This window comes from Acinonyx jubatus, chromosome D4, assembly GCF_027475565.1.
Source record: "Acinonyx jubatus isolate Ajub_Pintada_27869175 chromosome D4, VMU_Ajub_asm_v1.0, whole genome shotgun sequence".
Classification (NCBI taxonomy): Eukaryota; Metazoa; Chordata; class Mammalia; order Carnivora; family Felidae; genus Acinonyx; species Acinonyx jubatus.
Window position 1 is genome coordinate 68,957,471 of NC_069391.1, and position 24,710 is coordinate 68,982,180.

General features: G+C 42.5%; 1 protein-coding gene across 2 annotated transcripts in view; it reads left to right on the plus strand.

Annotated features, from left to right (window-relative positions):
• Positions 1-24,710, plus strand: part of FRMD3 (FERM domain containing 3) — a 307,451-nt gene that overhangs the window by 239,321 nt on the left and 43,420 nt on the right. The window lies entirely within an intron of this gene.

Here is a 24,710-nt window from a genome sequence, read left to right on the forward strand (position 1 = left end):
TTTATTATAATCATAATCAAATTAATGGTTGTAAAGAAATCTCCATAAGTGTCTCTATATTGGTCATTCTGTTCTGCCTCAATATTTCTTCATACTTATATTCCCTTTTCTGTAGGCCTTTCTCTGATAGTTTTGATACAAGCTAAAATATGTATGGTCCACTTCAACTCAAAAGTTGTATTTTTAAGGACTATAATATGTGTGTGTCTAGGCTTTTTATTTTTTCTCTTTTAATTTTTTGGTTTTAAGGACTTTACTTACTTCAGAGAAGAATCTCCCCACACTGCTTGCTGTAGATGCCTGGTGAGGCAAATCTTACATGCTAATTTCAGTGTATTTTCAAATACACACAAAATAAAGTTACGGAAGCCTGAACACAAACATAACATGCTTTTCCCTAACATTAAGTGGCTTGGGTTTCATCATTTAAAATTAGGATACTGAGCAGCTTCAAGAGGGCAGGTCTCTCTGTCCCCAAAAGATCACCTAAACCTGCAGCTTCATTTCAAGGATTCTGTCCATAGGGGAAAACTCTTCTGCCTGTAATAAGAGTGTGGCTTGGGATACAAATACTCTTGGGAGAGGTAGCAGTGGCTACTTGACACTGAAGTGTAAATAATTTTAGTAAATCTTTTACCTGTAAGCAAGTTTAATGGTGAGAAGGAGAACCAGATAACTGGATGGCCCCAGATTCCACATGGAAGGAAAGCACACAAAATAGGAAGGATGGGGCCTTAGGGGACCTAGCTGAGCCACAAGATGATGATAAGGAGAATGTCTTTGTTATAATAATGGCCTGTACTCTGTCTTAACTAACCCTGGAAGTTCCATGCTAAATGAGTTGTCTTAGCCCAAGGATCTCTCAGGCCATGGTGCCTGTCTACATTTTCCAGCACCCTCTCTGTTTTCGTATGGTTTTCAAGTGAAATAAAAGCAGCTTTCACTTCTGATCACCAGTGATGTTCTTCTGGGCTTCCTCTTGTAGAGAAGGAAAAATTCTTCCCCTTCAAGGTCTTTCATCTGGGCTAAGATTTAAATTATGTAAGACAAATTAATGGGAGAAAAAAAACCCTGAAGTTTTATTACATATGCACAGAGGCCCCAAAATGAAGTTGAGACCTAAATAAGTGATCAGGAGAGGCACTTTGTATACGGTTTATTTATTAATTTTTAAATGTTTATTTTTGAGAGGGGGGAGAGAGAGAGAGAGAGAGAGAGAGAGAGAGAGAGAGAGAGAGGAAGCCAGCGGGGGAGGAGCAGAGAGAGAGGGAGATAGAAAGTTCAAAGCAGACTCTTTGCTGACAGCAGAGAGCCCAAGGTGGGGCTTGAACTCACCAACCATAAGATCATGACCTGAGCTCAAGTCGGACGCTTAACTGACTGAGTCACCCAGGCACCCCTATATATACATTTTAGACAAAGAGATAATAAATCTGTGAGGTATTGATAGGATAAAGAAAACAGGTGTTTGGGAGCTTTAATTAGGGAATTCTAAGCAGAATTTAGGCTGAGGTTGTAGTAGTTTGGAAAAAAATAACAGGGTTTGTTTCTATAGCTTTCTTGGCTCCAAAGTCCCTTTCTCGGTGATAAGAATGTTGTTTTACTTCCAATTCAGGGAAGGTATTTTTCATATGGGAGATGTGTTTCCTGCTTTCTGGGGGACAGAGGAGGGTCTGAGTGTCCTTGCACTGTTTTTTTTCCCAAGTAACTTCAATTCAAAGTAATTAATATGCACCGTAGTACATTTGGGCGGCTTGCCCTGGACCCCTACACTCTCACATACCTGGAAATCGCTTTTGCTGGAGGTCATGATTATTCCAAAGTTGAATGGGGAAGAGGAAGGGAAAAGGAACAATCCAAGCCTGGAGTTTTGACTGCCTTGTCTACAAAGATGGAAACCTAGATGGGAATAAAGGTTCCATCAGGAATATGGAAGTCAGGCCACTGTGGCCCCAGGAGTCTCTCCAAGGATATAATAAGGAGCTGGGAAAGCTTTCCCCTGGATCCTTTGCCCCCATTCAATTAAAAACCTCCATTTTGCTCCATTTTCCATAAGGAGGTTCCACTGCTAAATCCTAACCTTGTCTTTAACGTGAACACCGTGGACAAGAGACACATACATTACAATTAACTGCAATAAAAATACAAATGTACATGATGTGAGATAAGAATCCATAAGCTACTTTTTCAATTTTTTCCAGTTATTTTAAAGAAGAATCTTAAGTTCTTTCACCAGCTATAAAGTCAAACTGATAGGTTGCTCTCTTTAAAAGTCCAAAATGACTCTATAAATGTCTAATAAAAATTTTTTTATTAGACAGTCTCCTTATGAGACATCTGGATTTTGAAGCTCAGGCAAACCCTATCAATCTCCAGGATATAGAATGAACTTAAAAGGAAGAGAAGTAAAAATGACAGTATTGTTAAATGTCCAGTAGATGGAATGACCTTCTCAATCTAGAGAAAGAAAGCAAAATCATTTTAGGTACCATGAAATTCAAAGTTATGATTCCTCACAGTGAACCTAGTTCTGTGTTCTTGATACCATTATTTCTCAGTTACTATTTTAGAGTCTGATTCTGCTCTGGGTATCTTGTCTTTGAGTATCAGGCAATGGGATTTAGACAATCCATAGGGATAAATACTTATTTGACAGATTTGTATTTCTCTGGTATATAAAGAGAAGAGACACAGAGAACACAGCTTTAAACAAAGATGTTTCCACCTTTGTGAATGGACTTTCTTGGCATATACAGTGTGATTAATTTAGTTTCATCTTTGTATTTTAATAGTTCAGTGCTTTTTATGCCTGAGCAACAGCCAAATTGAAAGAAGCTAGGAATTCATTCATTCCTTAATGCAGCATCTATGATAAATACAACAGATACAACTGGTAGACCACACTTAGCATGTGCAGGTTACTGTAGCCTATAAAGATGAAGACACTGTCTTCCTGAAGGCTCACAGCCTGTTGGGGAATCTGAAGCAGAATCACAGAGGTGACGAGTAGGTTCTGCCTCTGCAGATTGAAAGTGCACTCACTTTTCTACATGCCTCATGAGAGATCAGTGCCTCATACTACCTGGAGAGTGTCTTGTTGCCTTCTAGTCCATTTAGAGTGTCTGACATAAAATTGGTAGGCCAAGGAATGGGGTGGGTGAGACTGACAGGCAGAGGGAATTGTGAGTGATCTGGTCTGGCTGCATTGATTGCTTTGGGGAAGAAAGATCAGGGGATAAAGCGAAAGGCAGGTTAGAAAGTTAAGAAAGGATCAGATCATGATGGGTCTCTATGACTTGCCTGGAGAGCTTCGACTTTAATCCGAGGGCACTTGGGAGGCCCTGGAGGATTTCAGGTGTGGGAATGACCTGATTAGAATTGTGTTTTATATCATTTGTGGTGTAGAGAGGACAGATTAGAGGCAGGTATGGCCGAAGCAGAGTTTTTCAAACATCAGCACCATTGACCTTTTAATCTGGGTAATTTTTTGTTGGGCACTGTCCTGAACATTGTAGGATGGTTAGCAGCATCCTTTGCTTTTACCCAGTAGATGCCTGTTGTATCCCACCTATCTCAACAACCAAAAATGTTTCCAGGTTTTGTCAGATTTCCATGGGGAACACATTTGCTCCCTGGTTGAGAATCTCAGGTTTGGAGGCACAGAGACCACACAGGAACCATAGCAAAAGCCCAGAAAATAAATAAACAAGGGCTGAACTGAGGCAGAGAGAGTGGGACTAGGGAGGAAGCAGTGCATCCACGCTAGTCAAGTGGTAGAGTTGTCAACACGGGGTCACTGCTTACATGGCAGGTGAGCAGCCCACGGACTCCTGTCCAGGTTCTGCCCTTGTTTTTGAGACTCAGAGTGAACAGTTCAGTCTCTTTAATGATGAGACTGTAGAGGCATAGGAAGGCTTAAGTGACGTGTCAGTATCACACTGGGAGTCCATGGCAAAAATGATTCCGTTTGGATATTGGAGTCATTGAGAGAGTTATATACTGTGCATTGCTTTGTTGAGCTTCAAACATGGTGTGGAGAGTGGACCTCACTATTCCCCAACTCGGTAGAGTGGTTCAGATTCTGATTCGGGGGAGTTTCAAATCACACATTTTGGAACTGGATCCATGAACAGGTCAAGGCTGGCAGCCTGAGTTCTGTTACAGGAGTTGTCTGGCTAGGAATTTTTTAAAAACTGGGCTGGGAGAAGAAAGAAGTTCTTAACCCTGACCCTTGGAGGCACCATGTCTGTGAGGTCCTGGGAAGGTCCTGGCACCTTGTCTCACATGGGTGCCATGGCAGTGGCATCTGTGCTGCCATCATGACTCTCTGGGGTTATAACCACTCATTTGTCTGACAAGCTCTTTTTATTCTTCCTAGAATTTCATGTTTCTCAAAGACAGCTGTGGAAAGCATTATTGCCCAGATTAGCCTGGTGGCGCTTTGGGAAAACGTGTGACCCCAGTCATTCCTATGACAGCTGGAGGATTAGCTCTGAAGTTGGCTGTATCTGGGTAGAGACAAAACAAAACCAGTTCCTAGGCACCACTAGGCAACAGGAAAGTTTTCACTGTTAGCCCAAAGTTGCTCAGATACAGGATCCAAGTAGATGAGTGCTATATGGAAAACTTTCTATGGGAATGGCAAACCATTTGAAAAGTGCCATGTAGAGCTTCTGAAAATTTCAGGAGAAGAAAAAATTGTAAGTAGGAATTGTTGTGGGTAAAAATGACATTTTAAGGAGTCATTAATATGAATAAAATCACGCTCAATATGGAGTAGGGTCTCCATAGTGTGGACAGCAAAATGCTTGTGTGTTTTATTTGTGGAGTGTACTTTTTGTTATAGAAATGCTGGATTATGGTAGAGAAGGTGAATAACAATCTTGCAGGACTTGGTAGCTGGCAATTACTGACACCCAGTGAAAATCATTCTTACCTACGAGAGCAGTGGTGCAGGCTGGCATAAATGAACAGGCAGGGAAGCATGCTTTCTTCCCCTTGGTAGAAAGAACTAAATAAGAGTTGAAAGTGTTTGATACCCTCCCGCTGGCAAAACAAAAGCACAGTGGCGACACCGGAATTTCTATAAAGGAGTGTCTTCGGGATGGCAAGGTGGTTGGATTGAGGGTGGCTTGAAGCTGCATTTGCATATGGTTGAGAATAGATCTATACCAAAGCATAGATAGAAATTAAGGAGAGTGGTAATACTAGCTCTTCCATGCCACCATTTATCTGTTTGTGTGTGTGTGTCCCTGTAAATGTCTGTGTGTGTTTGTGCATGTGTGTTCGAGTGCATGCATGTGTCATGGATGTGGCTCTGTGTGTGGAGGGGTGAGGGTACATTTCAAGGGTTGTTTACAGTGTTCAGCCCCAACCATAGATTGCTTATGATGATGCCATTGAAATTCTAGGAAGTCTGTGAATCTGTGAAGGCATTCCGAGCATTTAAAAGGCATATTGTCCTTATCATCAAGCATGCTGTACTCTTGACCCCACTCCCTTCAGCCCAGCACAGAGCAGGTGCCCTTTGGGACCTACTGCATTTTCCCATCTTAGGGTCTTTCTTTCTCTTATTTTTATTTGAATATAGCTGACATACAATGTTACATTAGTTTCAGGTGTACAGCATAGTGACTCAACAAGTCTATGCATATGCTGTGCTCACCACAGATGTTGCTACCATCTGTCACTGTGCAATGCTATTACATTACCATGACCTTATGCTGTGCCTTTTATTCCCTGACTTATTCCTTTCATAACTGGAAGCCTGTATCTCCCACTCTCCCTCATCTGTTTTGCCCATACCTCCCCCAACCCTCTGGCAACCATCAGTTCTCTATTTATAGGTCTGATTCTGCTTTTTGTTGTTGTTTTTTTATTCTTTTTTTTTTTTTTTTTGGATTCCACATAGGGGCGAAGTCCTATGGTATTTGTTCCTCTCAGTCTGATTTATATAATACCCTCTAGGTCCATCCGTGTTGTTGCAAATGGCACAATCTCATCCTTTTTATGGCTGCATAGTATTCCATCACATCCACACACACCCCCACACCCATACCCACCCACACACACACATGCCCCACATCTTCCTTATCCATTCATCAGTGGACACTTAGCTTGTTTCCATATTAAAAATAATACTTTTATTATTATTGGATATTAAAAATAATGCTGCAATAAACATAGGGATATAGGGGCACTTGGGTGGCTCAGTTGGTTAAGTGTCTGACTTCGGCTCAGGTCATGATCTCATGGTTCATGGGTTCGAGCCCTGCGTCGGGCTCTCTGCTGTCAGCACAGAGCCTGCTTTGGGTCCTCTGTCTCCCTCTCTTTCTGCCCCTCCCCCATTTGTGTGTGCTCTCTCTCTTTCTCTCTCTCTCTCTCTGTCAAAAATAAATAGTTAAAAAAATAAACATAGGGGTGCATGCATTTTCTCAAATTAGCATTTTTGTTTCTCCTTGGTAAATACCCAGTAGTGGAGTTACTGAATCATATAATATATCTACTTTTAATTTTTTGAGGAACTTCCATACTGTTTTCCATAGTGGCTGCACCAATTTACATTCCCACCAACAGTTTACAAGAGTTCCTTTTTCTTCACATCCTCACCAATGTTTGTTATTTCTTGTTTTTTTGAATTTAGCCACTCTGACAGGTGTAAAGTGATAGCTCACTGTGGTTTTGATTTGCACTTTCTTGATGATTAGTGATGTTGAGTTCTTTTCATGTACCTGTTGGCTATCTGGATGTTTTCTTTGGAAAAATGTCTATTCAGGTCCTCTGTCCATTTTTTAATTGGATTGTTTTTTGGGGGGAGGGTGTTGAGTTGTGTAAGTTTTTTATACATTTTAGATACCAACCTTTCATCAGATATATCATTTGTAAATATCTTCTACCCTTCAGTAGATTGCCTTCTCCTTTTGTTGATTGTTTCCTTCACTGCGCAGAAGCTTTTTATTTTGATGTATTTCCAATAGTTTATTTTCACTTTTGTCTGTGTGTCCCTGCTTGTGTGTGTTTATTTTGCTTTTGCTTGCCTTGGAAGACATGTCTAGAAAAATGTTGTTATTGCTGATGTCAGGGAAATTACTGCCTGTGCTCTCTTCAAGGATTTTTATGGTTTCAGGTCTCACATTTAGGTCTTTAATCCATTTTGAGTTTATTTTTGTGTATGGTAAAAGAATGTGGTCCATTTTCATTCCTTAACATGTAGCTGACCACTTTTCCCAATACCATTTGTTGAAGAGACTCTTTTTCTAATTGTATATTCTTGTCTCCTTTGCCATAGATTAGTTGACCATAATCATGAGTTTATTTCTGGGGTCTCTATTCTATTCTGTTGAACTATGTGACTATTTTTATGCCAGTACCATGCTGTTTTGATTACTGCAACTTTGTAGTACATCTTAAAACCCGGGATTGTGATAACTCCAGCTTTGTTCTTCTTTCTCAAGGTTGCTTCAGAAATCCTTATTATTATTTAGTATTATTTGTCCTAGTTCTATAAAAAATGCTGTTGGTATTTTTGATAAGGATTGCATTGAATCTGTAGATTGCTTTCGGTAGAATGGGACATTTGAACAATTTTAATTCTTCTAAGTCATGAGCATGGAATATCTTTCCATTTTCTTGTGTCATCTTCAGTTTCTTTCATTAGTGTTTTATAGTTTTTAGGGTATAGATTTATCACCTCTTTGGTTAAATTGATCTTTACGTATGTTTTTCCTTTTTGGTGTAGTTGTAACTAGGATCGTTTTCTTAATTTCTCTTCTACTTTGCTATTAGTACCCAATTAGTACTGATTAATACCCAGTTTCTTCATATTAATTTTGTATTCTGCAACTTTACTGAATTCATTTATTACTTTTAGTAGTTTTTGGTGGAGTCTTTATGCTTTTCTGTTCATAGTAGGTCATCTGCAAATAGTAACAGTATAACTTCTTCTTTACCGATATAGATGCATTTTATTTCTTGTCTGATTGCTGTGGCTAGGACTTCCAGTACTTTGTTGAATAAAAGTGGCAAGAGTGAACATCCTTGTCTTGTTGGTGACCTTAGAGGAATAGTTCTCAGTTTTCCCCATTGAGTATGATGTTAGTTGTGGGTTTGTAATTTATAGCCTTTATTATGTTGAGGTATAGTCCCTCTAAACCCACTTTGTCGAAAGTATTTTTTATCATGAATGGATGTTGAATTTTGTCAAATGCTTTTTCTGGCATCTATTGAGATGATCGTATGATTTTGATCCTTCATTTTCTTAGGATATCATATTGATTGATTTGGAGTCATTGAACCGTCCTCGCATCCCCAGAATAAATCCCATTTGATCATTTTGAATGACCCTTTTAAGTGTTGTTAAATGTGGTTTGCTAATATTACGTTGAAGATTTTCATATCTGTGTTCATCAGGGATATCAGCCTATAATTTTTTTTGTGTGTGTTATCTTTGTTTGGTTTTTGTATCAGGCTAATACTGGCCTTACAGAGTATATCTGGAAGCTTCCCTTTCTCTTCTATTTTTTGAATAATTTCAGGAGAATAGGTATAAACTCTTCCTTCAGTGTTTTACAGAATTCACCTGTGAATCCATCTGGTCCTGGACTTCTATTTTTTGGTAGTTTTTTGATTACCAATTAAATACCATTAGTAGTAATCAGTCTGTTCAGATCTTCTGTTCCTTTCTGATTCAGTTTTGGAAGTCTGTATGTTTCTAGGAATTTATCCATATCTTTTAGGTTGTCCAATTTGTTGGCATATAATTTTTTTGTAGTATTCTCTTATAATCCTTCATATTTCTGTGGTGTCAGTTGTTACTTCTCTTTTGTTTCTAATTTTATTTATTTGGGTCCTTTCTCTTTTCCTTGATAAGTCTGGATAAAGATTTATCAACTTTGTGTATCTTTTCAAAGAACCAGCCCTTGGTTTCGTTGACCTTTTCTATTGTTTTTTAGTCTCTGTTTCATTTGCTTATTCTCTATCTTTATTATATCCTTCCTGCTACTCACCTTGGGCTTGTTTGTTCTTTTTCTAGTTCCTTTAGGTGTAAAGTTAGATTGTTTGAGATTTTTGTTTCTTGAGGTAGGCCTGTTATTACTGCATATTTCCCTCCTAAAACTGCTTTCACTGCATTTCCAAAATTTGGACTGTTGTGTTTTTTTTTTTAATTTTTTTTTAACGTTTATTTATTTTTGAGACAGAGAGACAGAGCATGAACAGGGGAGGGGCAGAGAGAGAGGGAGACACAGAATCTGAAACAGGCTCCAGGCTCTGAGCTGTCAGCACAGAGCCTGACGCGGGGCTCGAACTCACAGACCGTGAGATCATGACCTGAGCCGAAGTCGGACGCTTAACCGACTGAGCCACCCAGGCGCCCCTGGACTGTTGTGTTTTCATTTTCATTTATCTCCAAGCACTTTGTGATTTCTTCTTTGATTGCTTTGTTGACCTACTGGTGGTTTAGTGTCATGTTGTTTAGCCTCCACATGTTTGTGCTTTTTCCAGTTTTCTTTCTTCTGATTGATTTCTAGTTTCATTATGGTCAGAAAAGATGTGTGGTATTATTTCAATATTCTTAAATTTATTGAGACTTGTTTTGTGGCCTACATGTGATCTCTTTTGGAGAATGTTCCATGTGCACATGGAAAGAATGTGTTTTCTTTTGTTTTTGGATGGAATGTTCTGTATATATGTTATGTCCATTTGGTCTAATGTGTCATTTAAAGACACTTAATGATTTTCTGCCTGGATAATCTATCCATTGATGTAAGTGGAGTATTAAAAGTCCCCTAATATTATTATGTTATCATAAATTTCGCTCTTTAAGTCTGTTAATATTTGTTTTATATATTTGGGTGCTCCAGTATTATGTGCATAGGTATTTACAATTGTTATATTCTCTTGTTGGATTGATCCCTTTATCATTATGTAATGTCCTTGTCTCTTATACGGTCTTTGTTTTAAAGGCTATTTTGTCTGATCTAAGTAAGTATTGCTACCTCAGCTTTGTTTCATTTTCATTTGCATGGTAAATGTTTTTCCATCCCTTCACTTTTCAGTGTGAATGTGTCATCAGATCTGAGGTGAGCCTCTTACAGGCACATACAGATGGGTCTTGTTTTATCCATTCCACCCCACATGCTAATCTTTCAACATCATACCAGGCAAAGCCACTCTTACACTACACAGTTGAACCAGTCACATCACCGGTGAAGCCTCTAACATCCCAAGGCTGCTATGGGTATGCTGCTTATGAATTCCTTCTTCCATTCTCCACTGGGTCTGGTCCCCTCCCTGCTGATCTGATATGAAAATTCTCCTCCTTCTTTTCTCCCTCTGTGGGGTTTCATGGCTCTGGCTCAGACAGATTTAATCTCTTCTCATAGCTTCAGTGTCTTTCTTCCCTGCCATTTTCCCCCTTGTGTTAAGTAATTTCTTCCCCTGGCTTAGCATATATCAGGATATGCACTAGGAGTGACACACTGGTCTTTTTTGAAATTTCTTTTATACTGTATTCCAGCAAACAGTAGGAGCTGTTCATAAATCCTGTGGAACCACCTTTCCCCCTGTGGTCGCTGTTACTTGGTGACGGCAGATCAATTAGCACCAGCTCTAATTGCACTTGTCGCTGCCGCAGGGTTTGTTTTTATTTTTTATTATAAAACTGATTATGATCTAGAAAATTTACAAAGTTCTAAAACAGATAAAAATCACCTCCCAGATTGTCCCACTTCCTAGAGACAATCAATGTTAATGTGTTAGCAGTTTCCTTCCCAAAGCATTTTAATGCCATCGCAATCATCTCATGCGCATAGTTTTTGAAATTCCTGCTTTGTTTGCTTAATGTCGAAACCATCAATGCAAGAAGATATATCATAAATGAATTGGGAACATATTTAGCACAAATGCAGACACATGGACTAATATCCTGAATAACAAGGTACTCCTGAAAGGGCTGTTTCAAGCATCATTCCAGCACTATGCAACTTTGGGCTCTCTTGAACTTTTTCATTCAGTGGCACCTACAGTTTCCCACTGCTGATAGGCATATGGCAGCCACACCTGCTTCTGTAGGAGCTAGTCGCCTTCCCAGAGCAGAGGACAGCTTCTGGATGTATTTATAACTGCGGTAGTGGATTAGCAAAGTCAAAATTCAGAATCTGTTATCACGTCTATTGAGTTCTGGAAGAAAGAACCACAGCTTGTGTCAGCCACTCCGTTGGGTTAGAGATGCCAAGAACCACTCAGGGGACGAGATAAGGGCCTTGAGCAAGCTCTACAAATTCACATTTGTGAGCTCTTAAAAGCTTTTCACCTTCCCTTTGTGTGCCTTTCTCTGAGGTTTGTTTCATCTTGGGAACTTTAGTTTCTGGTATCTACTCACTACTCAAGCACTCCTAAGAGTTTTGCTCACTTGAAGGAGATCTTTGAAATTTTAAGCATTTACCCTGCTGTAAGGAAGCTAAATGCTTTGTTTCTGATGTGATTTAAGTGTGTTTTATCTTGCAAGGATTTTATATTTTGCATCACAAGATGCCAACAGTGTGCATCATCTCAGGTCTATAGTTGGCTAATTCCCATAAACTTTATTTTACAAAATACTGTATTCCTCAGTGTAAATATAGCAGCAATTCAGGTAGCTGCTCTGTTTCTGTATTGACGCCTTAGACAAATGGGGAAATATGAACTCTGGTCTTGCCACCTCCACCAGGCAGGTAGGTGACCATTGACAAGATGCTCCACTTTTTGGAGCCTCATTTTTCTGGTCTATAAGGTAAGAAGAGTGGCTTGAATACCACTCAAATACTTTCTAGCTCTAAACTCAATTCTTTTGCTTAATATCAAGGCCAAATTCTAAGATATGGCTTGAGGTCTTTTACAGTGTGAATGGGAACTTGGGGACAGGAATGTTTTTCACAGCTTTTGGAGGTAGACAATGGTCTCACAGACATCAGCAAACTATGGCCTATGGCTGGCCTACCGCTTATTTTTTTTTTTTCTTGGCCCAGGAGCAAATGGTTACATTTCAGATGACCATATAAATACCTACATAATAGCCTTGATTTTACCTTTTGGCCTGCAAAGCCTCAAATTTACTATCTGGGCCCTCAGAGGAAGTTTGGCAATCCCTGATCTAGCACTTCCCCCATCCCCTTGGTATCCTACAAATGAGAAAGCCCAGAGAGGGGAGATAGTTTGTCCAAAGTCGCTAGCGGGGTAAGGTCCTGGTTATCAAATTCCTGGGCCAGGGATCTTAGATGGCATCGAACACATCTAAGATGGCTTGGCTTTTTTTTTTTTTTTTTGCTAAAACAGAATCAGCAACCAAAGGACTGCATTTCTTTTTAAATTCTATCAAATGAATTATCAAAACAGATGACTTCTGTAAGTATAAGGAACCTGTGATTCAGTGAGAAGAGCGGCGGTACAGCTGGGGGGTTCGAGCCTTTGGCTTTCAGTCACAGTATGCCAGGCCCCAGTAACTGCTCAGAAATCTCCGGCACACTGGAGAGTGTCACCCTACTGGGAAAGGCATGGTCAGAGTGTGTGTCACACCCAGCAGAATTCTTAGTAGAACCTGGTTGCAGGGGAAACCCCAGACTTTGAGCAGGAAGCTTGTTGCCTTCCGGGAATCACATTCTGATTTTAAAGTCGAATTTGTTAAATAAGGAATGGCTCGCTTCGGGCCAAGTTCTAATTACTCATTTGCTCATTACTGTGTTAAGGATCTTTGTTTCATTAGTGAAAGCCACTCGGTACAGAATTTCCCAAATCCCAGCTCCTGCTCCAGTGGGCACTTTGCTGCTGTACTTAAGTAGTAATAATTAATTGCTTTAAAGGACTCAGCTGGGGTGGGAAAAAAATATGTCAGTCAAGTGTCCCATGAAGTAATCCGGTCACGGCCCCTGAGGGTTGGGATATGAGCCAGGGGAGAGTTTAAGTGTGAGTCGTTGTGACAGCCAGAGTGTGGTCTGTGATGGAGAGAAATGTGGCTTGGCACTTACACAAGTAAATACTCCCATCATGTCCCTAAGAAACCGCAGGAGGGGAAAAGTGAAAATATTACTAAACCATTGTCATTAGGAAGCAGAGGCTGTAATTGTCTGAATTTTAGATGCATTCCAGAATCAGCATGGGGTTCTGTTTTCTAGTGTTGTTGTTAGTGGGTTGGCAGTGTTAAATAAATGTTCTTTGTGATACCCAGGCTTAGGTTGAGGCAGGATCTCACAGAATCTCCCTCCTCCCCGCTCTTCTGTTAAGACTCAGAATTTTGTAGAAAAAAAGTGTTAGGCTGGATCCATTCCTGTAGGTAGACCTGTAATGGTAGGTCTGTGGCAATATTATGGGCAGTACGGGCAGGGTTCAGAAAAGAGGCTCTGATTATTTTATTTTTAAACAATTTTTAGGGGCGCCTGGATGGCTCAGTCAGTTAAGTGTCTGACTTCAGCTCAGGTCATGATCTCGTGGTTCGTGAGTTCGAGCCCCATGTCGGGCTCTGTGCTGACAGCTTGGAGCCTGGATTCTGTGTCTCTGTCTCTCCCTTCCCCTCCCCCAACTAATGCTCTGTCTCTCTTAAAAATAAACATTAAAAAATTAAAAAAATCATAACTTTTAAAGTTTTGACTGTATTAACATTTTTAGTGTCTGCAGGAAGGGTATATGTTACCACAGTTAAAGAGAGAAAGACAGCTGTGTAAGGAAATTATAATATGTTCAGTGAGTAGTAAGAGTAACATGGCCTAAATTGATTTTATAATTTCAGAAGTTTCCGGATTTTACCAAGCAGTAATAAATGTGAAACAAAAGCAAAGGAAAAGGAGGCTGTGGTCAGTGGGCGCAGGCTGGATGTTGGGGTGTCCATTAGGATGCATGTCCAATGCCATCTACAGTGGGGTGCAGCCTCTTGCTTGGTTTGGCTAATGGTGAATTGAGGTCCTAGAGACATGGCTTCCAGAGCGGGGTGCATGGGCAGTGGGTGTGTACAACGGCCCGCTGGGGCGGAGAAAGAAACTATTCAGACTTCTGTTGGTATTTCACTTTTATCACCTTCTTATAAAGTTTCTATTTGTGTGACTTTTATAAGGGACATAATATATGAAGACAGCTATATATGTATCTAATTTATAAATAAATATGCATTTATTCATAAGTAGGCACATATTTCCTCCCCCCACCCCCATAGGTCCAGATACAACTGCTGTAGATCTTCCAGATGAGTCTACAAAGAAGAAAAGGCAGGGCATGATTTTGAAACTCTGAAAGCCCAGTTCATGCCAAAACCCCAGATTCCTAAAATAGACGTGAGATCTATGTGCTCTAGTTGCGGTGGTGACACGCCTTTTTACATGCTTTTGGTCTTTCACGCTGGCAAACCGGGGTGAGTCACCCAAGCACTGGCTAGACCTTTGCCAAGCTGCATGGCAGGTGCTGCGTCACTCCCCCTGACATGTTCGGTGGCCTGACTTACGTGGGTGCCAGACTTCCCTTTCTGAGTGAGCACAGGACACGGCCTTAGTGAGGGTTCTCTGGTGGTGAGGAGGGTATTGGATAAAGAGAGAGAGGGCCGGAGTTCGTTCCTTCCTTCTTTCCTTCATTCATTGGATAAACATTTACTTTGTATCTGGTACATACTAGCCACTGCCATCACTTGGATCTTATTTCCTCTTTTATAAAACAGGATGAGATTATGTCTATGTTTCTTCCCCACTCTGGCTGTTGTTTCATAATCATCCCCCCAGATTGCTGCCATTCTTAAAAATGTGCTTTCAGGGGCGCTGGGTGGCTCAGTTGGTTAAGCATCTAACTCTTGACTTTGGCTCAGGTCATGATCTCAACAGTTGTGAAATAGAGCCCCACGTTGGGCTCTGCACTGAGTACGGAACCTGCTTGGGATTCTCTCTCTCTCCCTCTGTCTCTGCCCTCCCCCTACTCTCTCTCTCTCTCTCAAAATAAGTATACACATCGTTTTAAATGTGGCTAATGAAACAGTAAGCATGGGGCACAATGATCTATAAAAGCAGGGTTACATTTTTTCCTTTCTTTCTGTGAGTTGCAAATTTCCAGTATAAAATTGAAAATTAATAGCTGCTAGCTTAAAAGGGCATATAAGATGAACATTTCCCCACTTGAAAGAGCCTTCTAAAAAGTCTCCTTTTAGAAGAGAAGTCCAATTTGGAGACTTTTTTAACTCCCAAATCTCCACTTCAGCATAGGAAGTGTGAAAATGGGCAGGTGCTGTGGCCAAAAGAGAAATAAATCGGATTTTCAGGATGACCCACTTGGTAATTGGAACATAGACTAGGTTTCTCGGTTAAAGGAAGGGGTATCCCTGTTCAAAAAACAAAACGTCCCTTGTGATCTATGGGCTTGTCAGTCCCCCTGCCTGAGCCCCTCTGCCACCACTGCACAATTTTGCCCTTAAATACGGGCTCAGCCTCACCCCGACTCTAGAGCCAATCCTGCCCTGACCTGGGAGGGAACTGAGAAGCTGAAGCCCGAGCTTTGGATCAGGCTTCTCTTCTTGCTCTGTTGCTCTGCCCTGTCTCCTTCTGGTCCTCATGCCAGCCTTGCTCCTTCTCCTGAGTCTCCATCCTGGTGCTGCCCTGGGGACAGACTCTACTCCAGAATGACCTTAGTGGCCTTGTATGGTCCTCAGTGGACCTTAGCATGACCTAGTATGGCTAGGCCGTACTCCCAACCGGCCGGGGCCTTGCCCTATCCTTTGGGTTGACAGCCTGCATGGATCTCCCTTGCTGGCTTCTATGGGGCCATATTCTGTTCCTTCCCAGACCAGACTCCTTCCTAGCACTTGCCCCATCCTGAGTAGAAGAGTCTGACTGCCCAGTGGTCATAAGAAGCTAAATTGTCAAATCCGTCTGCAGATTCCTATTCACTTTAACCTTTCAAATATACCCCAGAATCATGGCCACTGCACCATCCCAGCCACAGCCATTCTTCTGACTCCTGGATATACAGTATCTCTGCTTCTGCTCCAACCCCCTCCCCCACCCATATTTCCCACACAGCAAGCCGGTGATTTTTTTATAAATGGAACTCCGATCTAGTTAAAAAATCTTAGCTCCTTGCTCTGGTCTACACCTTGCCCCCTCCCTACCCTTAGGCCATTTCCTACTGTTCTCCTCTCGAATCTTGGTGTTCCTATCATACCAGTTGCCTTTCCCCTGCGAATATGCCTATGCCAGCTCATGGCTACCTCAGGGCCTTTGCACAAGCCTTTTCATCTACTCAGAAGAGCTTTTTCTCTGGTCATTGTAAGGCCAGCTGTTTCTTTTAAGTCTTACCTAAGATTTCCACTCCTTGGAAAGTCTTCCCTAACTACCCAATTCTGTTAGTTTTCCCAACCTACCTGTTTGTTCTCTTTCTTGCCATCACCCTGTTTGATTTTTGTCAGGTGTGCTTAGCACTATCAAACACTCGATAACTATTTGTCCTGTTTGTTGGCTGTCTCCCTTGACTAAAACGTCAGCTCCGTGAGAGGAGACTTCGCTTGCTACATCCCCCACTGCCTATTATTGCCAGCACTGAAGAGATGCTCTGACACATAGAAGGAGCTAAATTAATACTTGGCAAATTAGTGAACAAGTAAATGAATGAATGTATGATTTCTAACTGCAGCCAGGACAGCCTTCTTTTTTTTTTTTTTTTTTTTTTTTAATATAAGAGAAAGCCTGTAAGGGGAATGTTCTCCTGGGATTAGGGTTTACTGGAAGCCAAGCATGTTCTGTTCTTTTTTTTTTTTTTTTAATCTGAAATCAGAAGCCATACCATTGTCATAGTAGGAAATTTGGCAAATACAGAAACCACAAACAAAAGTATAAAAGTACCTGCAGCCTTTTATGTTCAAACTGTGGCTAGAATGTGTATAACTCATCTATGTATTTTTAACAAATAGAGAATTATACTTGAGATATTATTTTGTAATCTGCTTTTTCATTAACATCATAGGAGCATTCCCTGTGACATTAAATATTCTTCCACAGTGTTAATTTGGATGGACATACATTATTCAATCAAATACTACACAAAAATATCTCTTCCTCCCCCACCTTCCACCAAATTATATATGAACGTCTCTTATCGTAGCCTTACAAGACTGAGTATAGCAAGTTTTTAAAAATCTTTGATAATTTGAAAGGCAAAAGTTAGAGTGGCTGGATCTTTTTCTTGCATTTATTGGCCAACTGTGTTTTCCTTTCTGAGCAGGTAACTAGGATGTGCGCACCAGAGGCTCTTGGCTGGTGTGTTGGGCAGAAGGGTCGGGTCCTGCTACCTCTAGCTTCTTGGTTACACAGCAGCTACACAAGGAGCCTGTGGTTCCAGAAGAGCCTGCTTTTTGCTTGTTTTCCCCATGGGGAGATACAGATGCCTTGTTCCTGAATACCATCGGCAAAGCTGTTGGGGGAAAGTGGAGAAAAACTATTTATTAACGCAGCCCAGTTTAATTTCCTTTTACTCAGAGAAAAATGGCTTATCTGTAATGGTGACTTGTGCCTGGAGGGGGTGAAATAATAAAGTAGATGCGGTGAAAAAACAAAGTCATTCCGCCCAGAAACAAGGGAAATAGGTTCTTGCTTGAAACTACTAAGCCCAGACCAAAGGAGGCCTTTCCGCCTAGAGCCTGGAAAGATAGTGCTGCCACCCATTTCCTCCAGGGAGACCTCTGGGCTGAATTGGCATCTGACAAACTGCACTAACCATAGATTGCCTTGATGCATCTAAGTTGGGGAACTTTTAAGCCTTAGCTTCAGCGAGGATAGAGGAAAAACACTTTGTCTATATGAAAGGTAGAGTCTGAGTTGTAGGTAGCCTTGGTCAGTGAGCTGGTCTGAACTCTGCAAGGGAGATCCTCATGTCCATGTCTGCTCCTGAAGAATACGGTATAGTTGTGAAATTCCTAGTCCCTGTCCAGCCTCTGTGGGAGATTTCTGCTGGTTTCATCTATGGACTGCTGTGGAAGGTTCCCCTTTGTGTTACCACCACCCCTATAATGGGGGGAACCGTAGGTATTCTGGACTACCTTTATTCACAGGTTGTTTTCAAAAAAAGGTTTTTTAAAACATTTATTTAATTTTGAGAGACAGAGACAGAGTGCGAATGGGGGGAGAGGCAGAGAGAGAGGGTGACACAGAATCTGAAACAGGCTCCAGGCTCTGAGCTGTCAGCACAGAACCTGATGTGGGGCTTGAACCCATGAATCATGAGATCATGACCTGAGCTGAAGTCGGATACTTAACCAACTGAGCCACCACAGCACCCTTTTCACCTTGGGCCAGTGAATATGGATGTCTTTTTTTTTTTTTTTTTAAGTTTATTTTTAGAGAGAGAGCACGAATGGGGGGTGGGGCAGAGAGAGAGAGTGCGGGGGAGGGGGGGGGTTCAGAGAATCCCAAGCAAGTTTCACACTGTCAGCACAGAGCCTGACATGGGGCTTGAACTCATGAACTGTGAGATAATGACCTGGGCTGAAATCAAAAGTCGGATGCTCAACCGACTGAGCCGCCCAGGTGCACCGGGTGTCTCTCATATATGTAGATAAATCAGACCAGGGAGGGAGAGTTGTGGTGCTGCACAATCTATGAGTGGCTTGCTGGGTAATGACTCCCATGAGGCACCCTGGCACTGTCAGTGGCTGGTCCTTGATCCTTGGAGGTTTGGGTCCCTTATCTCACCCTCTCCTCTACTTGAGGCCCCTTCAATTCTCCTTTACTCAGAGTATGGATTCTTTTGTCTAGTGTGCAGGTGGGGAATGTCCTTCCGTCTTGGATTTATGGTTTGTGAAATTAATGGTCAAGTATTTGTGGTCATTGTTTTATTCGTGGGTTAGATTTGATCTCTGGGCTACCGATCAAGAAAAAACCTCCAGGAATTCTGGGTGAAAGGAGAAGCCTGTCCATTACTAGTGCAGAATATTATCTTACCCTGATTAGAAGACAGCAAAACTTGTTCTTCTCTGGTGTTTGGAGAGAGACAAAGCAGCAAAGTGGAGAGACCACTGAACTTGGAGACCAGGATGCTAGGTGCAGTGTTTTCACTGACCAGGGTGATCTTGACCTCCTCTCTGTTTCCCTCGTGTTAGCCTCCATACAGGTCAGGTAAACTCTTAACAATTAGTAATACTGCTTCCCTACTGTTTGGAGAGAAGTAACTAGAAATGCTAGAGACAAACGGTTGACAGAATGAAGAGAATCCAGACTGTTTAAAACCCTCACTGTCTTCTCCTTGAGTAGTTCAGAGAGACAAAGGAATGAGCATTGGGGGGAAAAATCACCAATGCTTCTTGAATAATTTCTCTGTCAGGCACTGATGGTGCTTGCCATCAGTCCCACACTGCCATCCTGAACTGTCAGCTGCTTATAGGCCACCTCTGCCTGGGTGCCACACAACAGCTCGTACCTGACACATCAAACTTAATGGATTTACTACTACTCATGTTCTCTTCTGCCTCCAACCCCAATCTCAAAACTGCTCCTGCTCCGACGTGGTTAGCAACATTACCATCTACACAGTTGCTCAGCCAGAGACCTAGAGGCCATCTTTGCCTTGTTACCCCTCCCCATACCCCCACCCACTCCATCCCAGAGTCCATTGCAGTGCAGAAATAACTCTGACGTTTGCCCCCAGCTCTTGAGCCTGCTGCGACAGCTTCATTGCAGGATTCCTTTTCTCTTGCTTGGAACATCGCAGGATCTTCCATATCGCTAAAGAAAGGAAGTGAGAGCAGAGCCGTATCCGATGGGTTCTTCCCTGATCTCTTTGTCTCGGTTTTTCTGCCTTTATTTAGAAATAATCGCTGGGAGCCCCAACAGACAGAGGGCTCTGCCTCTCTCCCTCTCCCTGGCTTGCATAAGCTGCCTATTTAGAGATGCCACGCTCTCAGTGCATGAGACGGCCAGGAAAGCAGATGGATTAGCCCTTATGCTAGAATGCTCTGCAGCCATAGAGTTCCTGCAAAGAGGATTTTCTTTCCCCGCAATGGTGCTGTGGGGAGCCCAGCTGCGCTGTTTGAATTCTATTCTGTCTGCAACTATAATTCTCCAGAGGGTTTTCATTGGCTTTTCTCCCACCACTACATGGTGATGCCTGGCCCCACAGAGCAGTGTTCTCATTTTACAGGCAGGAAACACTCAGCAAATGCTTCATTTGATAAGGGGAATAATAAGTGTAATAGTATCCAATATGCCAGAGCATCTTCTACATTTTCAGAATTTCTTTCACATCAGTTATCATCATTTGAGGCTCAGGACTATTTCTTTCAAATGGATAGGACAGACATTGTTGCCTTAACTTTACAAACGAGGAAACTGAATTATAGAGATGATTGACTATTTAGCTGAATGACCCTGTTTCAGTGTTGGGAATGTCCTCCATTTCTCCTTACTGTACACCCAAGAATATGTTCATCATATCACAAATATACTATTAACATATATATATATAATGTTTATTTATTTTTGAGAGAGAGAGAACATGTGAGTGGGGGAGGGGCAGCGAGAGAGGAGGACAGAAGATCCAAAGCGGGCTCTGCACTGACAGCAGTGAAGATGCAGGGCTCGAACTCAAGAACCATAAGATCATGATCTGAGCTAAAGTCAGATGCTCAACCAACTGAGCCATCCAGGGGCCCTGACTATTAAAATATTTTATATCATTATTATATTGTTTTTATGTCCATAAAAATATTTAAAAAGTCCTTCAAGGTATGTGATAGTCCCAAGAACTCTTAATAATGGATATTTAAAGTCTGAATTTATTACAAAGCACATTTAAATGTATGTAATACTTTTTAATTACCTTTTTAATTGGAGATAACAGCTAAAATTTTAGTGAATCTCTATTTTAACTAATGGCCAAATCCACGACACCTGTGAAATCTGTTGTCAAACAGCTAAGGTATATGATATTGATGATGATAGAGTACAATATTTAGCATTTACTAAGTGCCTACTACATAGCAGGGATTCGGTTACATAAGTGCCAATATCATTACTGTTTTAAAAGACCAAAAACTGCATTTCAACAAGCTTGTGTAACTTTCCCACGATTACAGGGCTGGTCAGGTAAACTCTTAAATCTTTTTTTTTTTTTTTTTTACTGTTTTTTTTTTTTTTTTATTTTTGAGAGAGAGAGAGACAGAGTGTGAGCAGGGAAGGGGCAGAGAGAGAGGGAGACACAGACTCCGAAGCAGGCTCCAGGCTCTGAGCTGTCAGCGCAGAGCCTGATGTGGGGCTTGAACTCATGAACTCTGAGATCCTGACCTGAGCTGAAGTTGGGTGCCTAACTGGTGGGGAGAAGTAACTAGAAATGCTAGAGGGCAAATGGTTGACAGAATGAAGAGAATCCAGACTGTTTAGAATCCTCACTGTCCTCTCCTTAAGTAGTTCAGAGAGAGAAAGGAATGAGCATTGGGGGGAAAAATCACTAATGCTTCTTGAGTAATTTCTGTGTTGGGCACTGATGGTGCTTGCCATGTGGATTAATTTCATTAATCCTCACAACCCTGGGAGGTCGGTACTGCTGTTGCTCTGCTCATTTTACAGGCATGGAAACTAAGGCTCAGAGATAATAAAACAGTACAGTCAGGATTAGAACCCAGAGCCTGTGCTTTAAACCTTACTTTCTACAACTACTTATAAAGTTCTAGTTCATCGACTAGGAACCAGCACTACACTAGGCAGCTGCTATGCATGAGCTCATGGTCCTAACAACCACGAGAGGAGTACGGTCCCCGTTTTACAGCTCCACCAGGGCTCCAAGTTGTCCGTAGCTCCCAGTCACCCACAAAGCAAAGGCAAGCTTTTTGCCTTATGCCAAATCTGTGTCAGGAGCTTTGTCACAGAGGCAGACCTGGAATTCAGGCCCAGGAACAGCTCTTATCATTGAACTCTCTCCCTCCACTCTGGCTTCTGCTTGATTTATCAGTCTCTGGCATCTCATTATGGAAAATCGATTCCCCTCTTCACACATCCTCAGCTTTCTTTAGCCTCTTGTCACTGTCCAGACATGCGCTCCTGATCCTTCAAACAAACAGGTGAATCTAACCAGGAAGGGTACTGAAGGGCACCCAATCATTGTGCTGTTGATACTGCTCTTAGCACAGGGCCTCGAATAATAATGTCTCTCCCTGTGCAGGACCTCCCGGAATCTCTGCCTCTCTGCCCGCCTTTGCTGCTCCCTCTTGAAATGCAGCCATTTTGGGTAGAGTCGGGCAAGGCCGAAAGAAATGCTGGGACCATGTGGAATGCTGGTCCTGCTCTGTTCTCTCTTTCTAAATAAAGCAGAAGTTCCCCAGCAGAAAGAGGGTTAAAGAGTCTACTTAGGATCTCTGAAAAGTAGCATCGAGAGAGCACAAATTCAAGAGAATTAAAAATGTATGAAGTCTATGAAAATGTATGAAAAATAAAAAATGTATGAAATGCAAAATATTAGGATGAGTTGTAGTTAATAAAAGGAAAGGAGGGTGACATTTTAAAACTGGTGAGATTTGAAGCTTGAGAATTAATGGAGAGTGATCATAGACAAGAACAAAAAGTATGGCAGTGGTTTTGTTTCCTTGCCTTTCTTGGGTGGGTGGGGGGCGGGGAAGGTCTGTTTGTTAGAGTGTGCCGTGGGATCAGGTCACATGTTTCTTAACAAAATGACAGGCATACGGATTTATCTATATTCCCTCCAAACAGACAAAGGGAGATTTTCTTGTTGTTTGAGCCTGGCCCACTGCTGCTGCCGTGAGAATGAACCCACATGAATTTTTGAAATCCTTCATCTGTGTTACTGCAAAGTGCTGATTTATTGAGGACAGGGATTTCCTGATTTATTCTTCTGCATCCTAAAGATTTTCAGCAGTTCTTTAAGATCCACTGTTGGTGGCTAGTGAGGAAGGGCCTAGTAGGTTCTATCTGAGGGCCCCACTGTGTGGCGTATCTGTTTTATAGATGAAGATTCTGCTCTGAATTATACCACAAGAGGAGCTACAAAGGGTTGAAAATGTGAATTTTTAGGGGTATTTTCCTTTGAAGTTCCAGGTTTGGAAGTTGACTACGCACCCCCTGTTATGCCCAGAATTCGTGATCCCCAAAGACCACTAGGGAGCCGAGTCCGATGCAAAAGCAAAGAGCCTTTATTCAAGCTAGCTCGAGCTCAATCCCCTACCTGCACCGACGCAGCGGTGAGATACCAGGGAAAGAGAGCGAGTTTCAAAAGGACAAAGGTTTTATTGGGGCCTGGGGGCAGTTGGTGAGGTAATGGCTATGGCCTCAGCCGATTGGCTGGGGAAGGGTCCTGGGGAAGGGTCGAGTCCTGTTAGGCAGGTGAGAGGGGGGGTTACTCAAGGGGAGGAGGTGTGGTCAAGGTGAAGGACACAGAACAAGATGGAGTCGGCTGGCGTAGGCCCGCCCTTTCATTCCCCCCTTGTCATGTAGCTTAGGGACCCAATCATGGGACCAGCTGCATTTATGGTGACAAGGGGAACAGAGTTTGGAGGTTTATGCAAAGTTTTGGGAACCAAGTGTCCCTGGGGTGGCTCTGGGACATCTGATTAAGTATTGTCCCCGAGCTGGTGTCTATGATCTGCCAGGTGATGTTTTGGGGGGCGTGGGGACTCCCGGCAGCATGCGCAATGACAAGCAGAGTTAACAGAGTTACCAATATTAGGTAGGTCAAATGCGCTGTAGCTTGAGCTTGAGCGGGTTGTGTTGGTCCCGACTGATGGCCCATCGCGTGACAATGTCCTTCCAGATCGAGGAGGGGTCCGCTGGCTGAGCGTGGGTGTGATGGACCCAGGTCGCGATGCCGTCTACCTTGAGAGCGGTGGGGGTTGTCAACACCACGATGTAGGGTCCCTTCCAGCGCGGCTCGAGAGTCTCTCGGTGGTGCCTCTTGACGTAGACCCAGTCTCCTGGCCTGTACTGATGAGGTGTCGGGATCGGGCCAGCCTCGTAGATGGCACGGAGGCGCGGCCAAATGTCCTCGTGCGCCCTCTGGAGCCCGCTCAAGGAAAGAAAAAGTTCTTGATCTTTAAACTCAGCAATAAGTTCAGCTCGAAGGCTGGGAATAACAGGGGGTGGCCTGCCAAACATGATCTCGTAGGGAGTAAAACCCTGAGTGTAAGGAGTGTTTCTAACCCGGTAAAGGGCGTACAGTAGGAGAGTCACCCAGTCCCCGCCAGTCTCTATGGTTAATTTGGTAAGGGTCTCTTTTAGGGTTCTATTCATTCTTTCTACCTGTCCTGAGCTCTGGGGCCTATAAGCACAATGTAATTTCCAGTTTGCCCCCACCGCCTTGGCTACTGCCTGTGTTACCTGCGAGATAAAAGCTGGTCCCTTGTCTGATCCTACCATAGCAGGAAAACCATACCTGAGTAAGATGTCTTCTAGTAGCTTCTTAGCCACCGTCTGAGCCGTTTCATGCTTGGTTGGGTATGCCTCCACCCAGCCAGAGAAGGTGTCTGTAAATACCAGGTCCTCGTGTAGAGCCTCGTCGAAGATGGTGGGTGAATTTTTGAATCCCTGAGGTAGCCGTGTCCAGGTGAGTTGCCCACTGTAGCCCTCCTCCGGATCATGCCACTCGAAGGCGAACAAGGGTTGGCTCTGGGGTGCCAGCGGCAGACTGAAGAAGGCGTCCTTTAAATCTAGTACAGTATACCAGACCCTGGAGGGCGCCAAGGAGCTCAAGAGAGTATATGGGTTGGGAACAGTTGG